The 9,513-nt window shown below is 37.5% G+C and overlaps 1 long non-coding RNA gene across 1 annotated transcript; it reads left to right on the top strand.

Annotated features, from left to right (window-relative positions):
• Positions 1-449: 449 nt before the first annotated feature.
• LOC128143164 (uncharacterized) lies at positions 450-8,484 on the top strand. Its single transcript, XR_008235661.1, has 3 exons — positions 450-2,345; positions 7,963-8,031; positions 8,286-8,484. It is a non-coding gene; the product is annotated as an uncharacterized LOC128143164 (long non-coding RNA).
• The last annotated feature ends 1,029 nt before the right edge of the window (positions 8,485-9,513 follow it).

Genomic DNA, 9,513 nt, shown 5'->3' with positions numbered 1-9,513 from the left:
TTGAGGGTGACTTTTGGAGCATTCTGATGGTGGATCTTGGCCTGCTGTTGGAAGCCTCCAAGCCTCTCATATTTCCAGTTTGAGTTGCAAAGTTTTTTGTTTTGTTTATTTGTTTAAACCAATGACACAAATGCGATGCGTGGATTTTGGGTGGGATTTGTTGTTGCTCTATTTTGTGTGACTTATTCTCCTTTTTTTTACAGAAATGTGTTCTAACAGTTCACACTTTGTTACTGTTCTTTGCAAAACTTTTCAGGAGCCAAAAAAGTCAAACAATCCAGAGAAAACCTTCCCTTCTCCCCTTTCTGATGGCGAGAGTGAGAACTTATGAAAAGTCCTTGAGAATGTTCCTTCCTAAACTTTTCCCCCCAGTAATGCAAGCGGGTAAAATGGTAAACGCAGCAGTTTGGTGACATCCAAAACCGACCTGTTGTCAGGTAAATTGACTCTTTTCTGCTTTTACTGTAACCTTCATAAGTTTGCTAACTTGTTTGCCTTCCTTTCTTCCCATCAGTTCATTTTGGTGAGACTTCTTGAATGATTTCTTTAACAGCGGTATTTAGAGAAAATCCTACTTTTCTTCTTTATTTCCCCTCCTTATATATGTTGACCTTTTAAGAAAACTGTCATTGTCCTTTGCTTTACTCAGGTGAGACAAAAATGAGTCCCCTCATGTAAGTATATGAGGGATAGTTTTGTAATACATTAATTCCACCTCCTCCTTATCACTTCAAGGTAGTTTGCCTTCAAGTGTACTATTTTAGCTTAGGTTTTTGAAAGATATGATGCTTTCCAGTTGCCAAGTGAACATAAAATATAACTGCATCAATTAGGAGTTGATAGGTATGAAAAACTAAACTACTACTAAGAATATTAAATTAAATCTATTAAAATTCAATTGAGCAGGATCCTGTAAAGAGGACAGATGGGAAAATATGTGTGCTAAACAAAAAGACTGTGGGGCTGATTACTTCTGTCTGTGGAGGATGGGGTGACACGTTTTATGTTGCCCTTGTTGCTATATCTAAGTACTTGTACACTTTATCCTTCTCTGGTAACTCCCTCCCTTAATCTCAAACCACTTAAAAGTGCTGGGAACTTAATATTTTTTTACTTCGTCTAAGGAGGAGAATCTGTATTTTAGTCAGAGGTAAATATCAGACAATTGGAATACCATTCAAAGTGGAAGAATAGGAGCCTACAGACAGGCTTCCAAGTTTCCTGATGCAGTATTTTATTTCCTGTGACACCTGTAAAGAATTAGCACTTGTTTCAGACTTTTTTCTGTGTACATTAATAACTCTTCTATATCAGCATAAAATAGTCTACTGTTCATATTCTCAATTTATATTTTCCTGAAACACAGCAAATTTATCAGCAATACCATAAATTGCAGCTTCAAATTAAGGTGGGAGGGGATAATTTTAGAGCCAAATTTTGCTCTCAATTACACTGAGATAAACCTGGAATCGCTCTGTGAAAGTCAGTGGAGTGATATCCAATTTGACTGGTATAATTGAGTGTCTAATTTGTGTCTTTAATTTTACTTGCAAGATAATTTTACAGACCTGTTATACTTATGTTTCCAATGCTTTTTCCTTTCAGACACACCCACTTCTTGCGTCTCAGCACTGGGCAGGCCTATTCCTTTATTTGTGTATATTTTTGTGCATCAGCTGCTATAGGACACGGGTGTAACGCTTTCAGGCATGTGGTTGGGTGTCTTTTTGGGGGAAAGATTTCTGGGTTTGTAATAATGTCTAAAAAAAAGAATTTCATTTCCTCAAATTTGTTGAACAAATTCATGTTGGCTCACAGTTTTGCATCTCTGACCTGATTTTATATATATTACATGAAGATTTTCTTGAAAGAAAGACAATGCTAGTTCTTTGCAGTGTCTGCAAATTACCTTTGGTGGGGAGAGTTGATCAAAATTTACTGCATTCTGCAGAAGTTAATGTCTTAATATTTAATGTTGCTGGAAAGGTGGGTTTTTTACATATCATGCTCCTTCCTCTTTACGGAATGGCTTTCAAATCCTTGTATTGATCTTGGTTGTGCCCAGTGCTTTGCCTAGCGTATGGGGAAATGTTGTAGAACTTGAATAAGCCATGACATCTTAGACAGAGGATGGTGATTATGTGCGTGCTGAACAAGAACTTCTTCTGTATGCCCTTCTGCTGCAACAGAGTAATAAAACTGGTAGGTGGCAGCAGCAGCAGAAGAAACTCATGTGACTGTGACCTGACAAACCTCCAGTACTGGGAGAAATGGATTGCAAAATATTAACTGAAGTAAGGGGGACGGAGGAGAGAGGCAGAGTCCCTGAACTGTCTCTTTGAATGGTGAGTCTAATTTACAGAATTCTAACCATCAAAAGACTAGCTGTAGTACAGTAGACACATTGATCTATCTGGTGTTTGCTTACCTGATGTCCTAATTCTGATCTTTGATTCAACATTCCAGTTTCCCCACTGCCCCTATAAGGCACAGTATATGCCTTAAAAATTAACCTTCACCAAAATTGCCACATCTTAAGAGTACTGGAAAACAAGACTGGAAGGAATTTATCTAGTCCATCCATTTCTCTGCCCCACAGAAGATCAGTCAGTTATGCCATTGGTGACATGTTTGTTTTAACCTGGTATAAAAACCAAGGAATAAATGAGGAAGATTCTGCAGTCTTTACCTATGGAATTTTATTTTATGAAGGTAAAAAGCATCCTTACTGTCAGCCAGTGGTCAACCTCATAGGCTGAGAGCCCATCTGCTTTTTTTGCTACTTCCTTTTTTGCCCATTTGCTATTTAATCCTACTTTTGGGGTGATTCTCTTATGTACTTCTCATACATATAGGTCTCTTCTTGAAATGTTCTTCAGTATTTTATTACAGTGCTACTTGGTGATAATCATAAATTTAACATTTCACATCAAATGTTGGTTCCTTTGAATCTAAAGCCTGGTACCACTTTCAGTGTGAAGAACTTCTATCCTAGTATTGTCAGCGTGCATTCTTTTTGTGCAAGGAGCATAGTTTACAAATACATATAACAAGCAACCAGCTTCATGCTGTAATGACACTTTCAGAACTCAGAATTTTCACATGGTACATGGGGGTTACTTGAGATTTAGGGACAACAGCAGGGATTCACCTATAACAAATAAATAGGTTTGGCATTAAGTCTAAATCATATCCTTAAATCATCTCAATTTTGTCTGGCAGGGCACAATGGTGCACACTTAGTCAAATGAATCTAGATGAATTTTTAAAAAATCTGGTGTGAAGTTTCCTATCTATAAAAAGCCTCTTTGAGACTTTCCTCTCTGTTTCTGAATCCTGGCCTTTTTTTGATTAGTTTAAGTAGTCATATGAGTAAATCCAAACTGGTAAGTACAGAAGATAAATTGCTTCTTAGGTTCATACCAGTCATTAGCCCATTACAATATAATGAAAAGGATTTAAGGACAACTTATTAATTGAGATGCTCAAATATCTTTACATAACACTTAAGAAAAATTTGTTTCTACATAATGTTAAAGGATTTTTATGTAAGGGGGAGTTAAGATATTGATAGAGGAACAAAGTAAAAGTACAGAATGTTCTCAGGCACCCAAATGCTATCAGTCCCAAACCTGGAAATTTAAGTAAAAACTCTAAACCAGGAAAAGCTGAAACCCAGATCCGTTATTCCCTTCTGTGAATTTTATGTAGATACTAATTACATTGTAGTGGTATTCATAGAGCGCCATATAGATGAAATGATAGATGCCTTAGAAACACCATGATAGTAAAGGACAGTGTTCTTTATGCAGACTTCATGTATCTCAAGATAGAAAAAATGTTCAAGAACCAACAGCTACAATTCTTTTTGAAAACGGGAAACACAAAGTATATAATGTTTCTGACTTAATGGCTAACAGCTAGTACTTTCAACCACCTCTTCAGTTATCTAGACCAGTGGTCTCTCAAATTTTTTGATTGCACATCTCTATCAGTAAAAACATTTTGAGCATGCACCCCAATGTATGTTTATTTATAAGTTATATACATGTACTACTATGTACGTTATAAAACATATACAAAAACAGAAATTAAAGAAGATGAGATAAAGATGAAATGAACGTTATTTTAAACATTTATTTCATTGTATTTATTAATGGTGCAAAAAAAAATTTTCTTCCTCCAGTCCTATGGATTGTCTTGCGTAACCCCCTGGGGAACGTGCACTCTGCTTTGGAGAACACTGATCTAGACGTTATTAAAGAATTATAGTTGCACACGTGATTAGTATGTTCCATCATAACAATATCTCCATTTTAAGTAAGTCTCCTACCAGAGATTAAAATGCTGACCTCTAGTAGGATGACTTTTCTTTCTGAAAAGAAAGTAAAAAGGGAAGAACAGCTGGATATCGAAGCACTGGTGAATGGTCTGGCATACGGGAAGTTTGAAACTGGATCAACTGAAAATGCAGAGAAACGCGTCCAAGTGGATTGGGGAAAAAAACCTGTGGTCAGAATATGTACCAATATGCAGAACACAGCAGTAGTTTTTGTACTTTGATAAGTGTTTCTAGTTCACTTACAGCTAAGTATTAGTTGATAAATTTCAAATTCTGTTTCCTGTAGTTATCTGGGGTAGTCACACTAAAATCAGGAACAACGCTTATATTATGGGAACTAAGCTGGATCTGAGTTTTTGACATTCAGGCCACTAAATAGTCTCCAGTGCGCATTAGGTGCTACTTAGGACTATGGACACCTGGTGCGCTTTTCTCAGTAGCTTCTCACTTTTCATACAGCCTTTAAAAGTATTATGTGGACCACAGGCTGGAAATCCCAGAACTGGGTTACTGCAAAGTGAAAGGAGATCAAATGTGCAAAGTGAAAAATATTTTGGATGGAGATTTGAAGAGAGTTTTGTTAAATACAACAATGAGCAAAGTCTACATACGAGATGAAGCTCATGGAGAGTTTTTTTTTAAATCCAGTCAGACTGGAGATGTGAAAGAGGGAAAGTGAATTCTGGTCGTAGAGGCAAAGGAGTCTGAAGCATATGTCAGTCTCTAAGCAGAGAGGGAGATGAGGCAGTAAAACAGCTTTTGCTTATCTTGAGCATTCCCAGAGTTTTGTTGCAAGTAGGAATCTCACCAGACTTTCTATACATAATACATGCTAGGCATGCTAGTCTTTGGGGACTGCATATCAGGGAGGAGAGCTGAAAGTCAGTATAGAGCTGTTGATATGGAAACTAGCTGTAGCACTTGCCTACTAGAATGGATGGTCATGTGGATTAAAAAAGTTACTGCACTGAGTTTAGATGACAGTAATACTTGGGAGGAATGGTGGTCATCTGGCCCTGAACATGGGCTTATTTGCCCAGATACAGCTGTAACCTTTGACTTCTCAGCATAGTAAGGGATAGAGGCATAGAAATGTATGTAAGCCTTTTTAATGAGCAAGGGGACCATTCTAGGTGACTTAGTGTCAACTGTTCAGGAAAGATTTTTTTGGGTGTAAAACAAGCAGGAATTTAGAGTACTCTCCCAGATCCTCCATGTTTTTACATGTGGCTGTCAATACAAAAGGGTATTTTTTTTTTTTTTTTTCCTACTAGATGTGACATAGCAAAGCATCCTGTTCTCTGTAACTTCAATGTGGTAGAGGTTTGGAGAATGCAGAATATTTTCCATTCTTACCATAGACTTCCACGGGCAGGCAAGGGCTGGTATGTATGCGAAAGGAGGAATGGATAGGTTCCTCACGCTGACGGAAAGTGGATTATGGATTAGGCTGATGGAAAAGTTAATGTTTACATTGTATTGTACTCAGGCAAGGCATTTTCAAGGTATTTCTGCATCCCCCTTTTGTTCCATTTAGAAAGAGTACAAGTGTTACTAGAATATACAGACTCTGCATAGTAATATGTCAGCGTGTTAAGCTCTGCCAAGTGTGTGTGGGGGAAGGGCTCATAAAAGATTTATGTGAATTTCTGTGTGTCTGCTAAGTCTACTTTTTTATTTGGAGGCAATTTGCTATATGTAACTGCATATAGCACTCTGTCTTAGTGTAATAGGTTTTTTTTGTTTGTTTGGAAGGAAGGAAGGAAATGTGTTTGGGGAGTTAAATATGTCATTCTGTTGTCCATTTCTATAGGAAGCAGAACGGTTAAGGGGAAGTGGTCAAAATGCATAGGAACTACATGACTAGGTATATCCAAAGTCTGGTGTCAGTTGAGTACTCATTGGTGTTGCTGGGCGGAAGGCTTTTTGGTCTATCTTCTAATAAGAGGAGACAAAGAAACATTCGAGAAAGGACTTTGAAAGTGTTGTGTACATTGAATTACATCTTCTGTTGCCATTTCTTTTTGCTTTCAGCACTCTTTGATGTGCTTCTGTGCACGTATCTTACTAAAAAAGTATTGGCTACTGAAATGTCTCTAGTGTGTAGGGCTGAGGTCAGTCAAACGGGAATAGGCATGGAATGCTCTCTAATGAGAATGGTCAGCTGTGCTAATCTGGGCCTTGACCGCATGAGGACAGAGTGTTAAAGTCTAACATAGATTTTGCTGGTCTGTATATTTTTATTGCAGTATATGCAGTAGTAGCAGAAGTCTTTGTCAAATAGTATCCTGTGTAGCTGTCACTAGAAAGTGCAGTTGCTTTTGATCAACAGTGAAATTTTAAATGTCCCTTATGTAATGCTTTGCTTTTTCCCAAGTATAGGTACTGTATTATGTTAATCTGTGGTTTAATGTAATATAGTATATACAGTTTTCCAAATCAGGACTGAATTTTTGCCTTAGAAAAATTGCAATATAATTGAGGTATTTTAATACAGGAATGGAAAAGAAATGGAGTTTTATTAGAGGTAATCGGATTTTTTTTTTTCAATAAAGTATTGTAATCAGAAAAAAGTGATTTATCACATTCATAAATTTTCAGGGATATATATTAATTTACAGAATTTATTGGGATGATCCCTCTTGTACAAAATAGCATTTGTTGTTAGAGAGGGAGGCAAAATCCATATTATACTAGCCAGTAACCCAGTTGTTGCTACCTCTTTGGCCAGTCAGGCATTTTTTCTATGCAGATTTCCTATTTATGGTGGAAGCAGTGATAACTACTGATCTTCCTTGATGCTTAGTTTGTGTCGTAAAATACTTATATTTTGGGGAGAAGGGAGCTGGAGAGGTGACAACTGTACACAGTGTTACGTGGACTAAACAGGAAGGTGCAGTGAAGCAGAGAGAGAAAACTAAGCAATAGCTGTATACACAGGTATCCTTTCAACCCTGTCTTAGAATCATAGAATCATTTAGGTTGGAAAAGACCTTCAAGATCATCGAGTCCAACCATCATCCATGCCCACTAAACCATGTTCTTGAGTCTTATCAATGTAGTGGGAGGCCAGGAGTCAAGATGACTGTTTATACCATGATGAGGAATGGGAATGTCACATTGACTGTTTGTAGAACTGTAAATATTTCATAACTGGTGTTTACAAGAAGTGTGATTTGCCCAAGGGTGTGTGTACAGTTTCTCTTCCTCACTACTACTGTGCAAAGCACTGTCTGCTAGTATTTATTATTCTCTGGATTCTGTGTGTTCAGTGGCATTGTGTATTAAACCTGAAACTTGTATAGTATTTTGTTAGTTTCAGGAGGAAACTTGGTATGCTTGTGTGTATATTTTCCCATCCATCTAACAAACACAAGGCCAAGAGAAACAACACAAATGTTATGGTTACTCTCCCCACCCATCTTTACAACTGTGTATGGGAGGAGTAGCACAAATGTAATGTGATGTAGGAATGCTTGTCCATGCCCGAATAGAAATGTTTGTTTACCGCATAGCAAATACTGAAGCTTTGTCAGTGAGAGAACTAGGCAGAAAGAGGCTGCAGTTTGACTTTGCTAAACTTTTACACAATTTTTCCTCCACATGAAATATTTCCACAGGAATGTAATGCTTGTGAAAGATGCTGGATCAACAGTTGCAGAGATTGAACTCCTCTACCCACAGGAAAGGTAACAGGAACTAGATTTTACCTTTAGAACACAGCCTTCGCTGCACCGCACTCCTTGACCTGGAACGGCCTTTTCCAAGGTCAGAAGAGGAGTTTGGTACCCATGGCTCAGTCCTTGGTGCATCTGTAATGCAGCTATCAAGGAAGCCAGATAGATGCCAGTTACAGAGATCTTTTTTTATGATGTCTGCTTGAATTTCTGATACTGATATTCTGGCTAAAAAGACTAACTTCTTCAATGGTTTGTTTCTCTAGGTTTTTCTACACCAGCAGGAGGTCTTCTGTCTTACGGGGACACTTATCTCTTGATATGCCCCCTTCACAATGAAAGGAAGAAAGGATGGACCAGCAGCATTGTGGAATGGGGTGATGTCCACACTTGGGGTTAACAGTCGTAATGAACACTGTCCTACTAACATGGAGAACTGAATAAAAGAGTTGAATTCTGATTCAAGAGAGTGTGAGGTTCTTTTTGGTATATTCTGCACCAACTCCCGTTTCTTGAGGTGCTGGTTAACTTCAGAAATCTGTTGATCTTGCAGCTTTGATACAGCTAAGCCAGAAGGTAAAACCTGTTGGATATTCTTCATCATATTAGCCTTTTTTTCCCCTCCAGTAATTTCATTCCTAATAGTTCTAGAATGTTGTGTATTTATATGAATAATCTTCCTGAATGCCTTGGAAACCTCAGTATCAGGCCTTTGGTTTTATCAGTCACGTTATGAGTTCACCTAAGTCACTGAGAATACAAGTTTCTTGAGTTTTGAAAGGAAAATCATACTATACTGATCATGCTATACTGATAGCTTTCGTGACTACGAAAGAGAAACAGAACTGCAACTTTGTTAACCTATCAGAGATTCTTTAACTATTAGATAATGTGCCTTTGGATTTTGAGGCCACAGTGGCAGGGTTTGTTATAGACATGGTCATTTAAATTCTTACTGTATATTGTTTCTGAAGAGAGCTAATCTTTAAGACCATAGGTTATAGATCTTGCACATACCTCTTTCGGTTTGTTGTTAGTGAAGCACTGTAAAGAGTTAGACATATACTGATGGTATTTCTCTAATGTGCCCACTTGAAATTTGTATTACAAAAGTGAAGCAAAAAAAGAAAGCAAGATACTGAGTTGGTACATTATCGGTAAACACCTCTTATTCTTGACAAGGTAAAATGCTCAGTTTCTTCGTAATCTTCTCCTTCTGTCTTTGGGATCTTGGCTAAATCTTTCAGGGAGCTGTGATGGTACATTATAAAGCTTGACTAAATTAATTTTTAAAACAAAGAATTGGTGAATTTGGAAAACAGGAGTCAAATATAAAACCTTTAGCTAATTGGTAATTGCAAGAGGGAGCATAAGGAAATAAAAGAGTAGTATCCCCTTGGACTTCAAATCTTGAACATATTTTTAAGTTAGATTGCATGACACAAGGCTGAAAGCTAGCACAGTTTGGGTAAAATTAGTATAATATACTTTGTG

This window comes from Harpia harpyja, chromosome 6, assembly GCF_026419915.1.
Source record: "Harpia harpyja isolate bHarHar1 chromosome 6, bHarHar1 primary haplotype, whole genome shotgun sequence".
Classification (NCBI taxonomy): domain Eukaryota; kingdom Metazoa; phylum Chordata; class Aves; order Accipitriformes; family Accipitridae; genus Harpia; species Harpia harpyja.
This window is presented reverse-complemented; position numbering and strand designations above follow the sequence as displayed.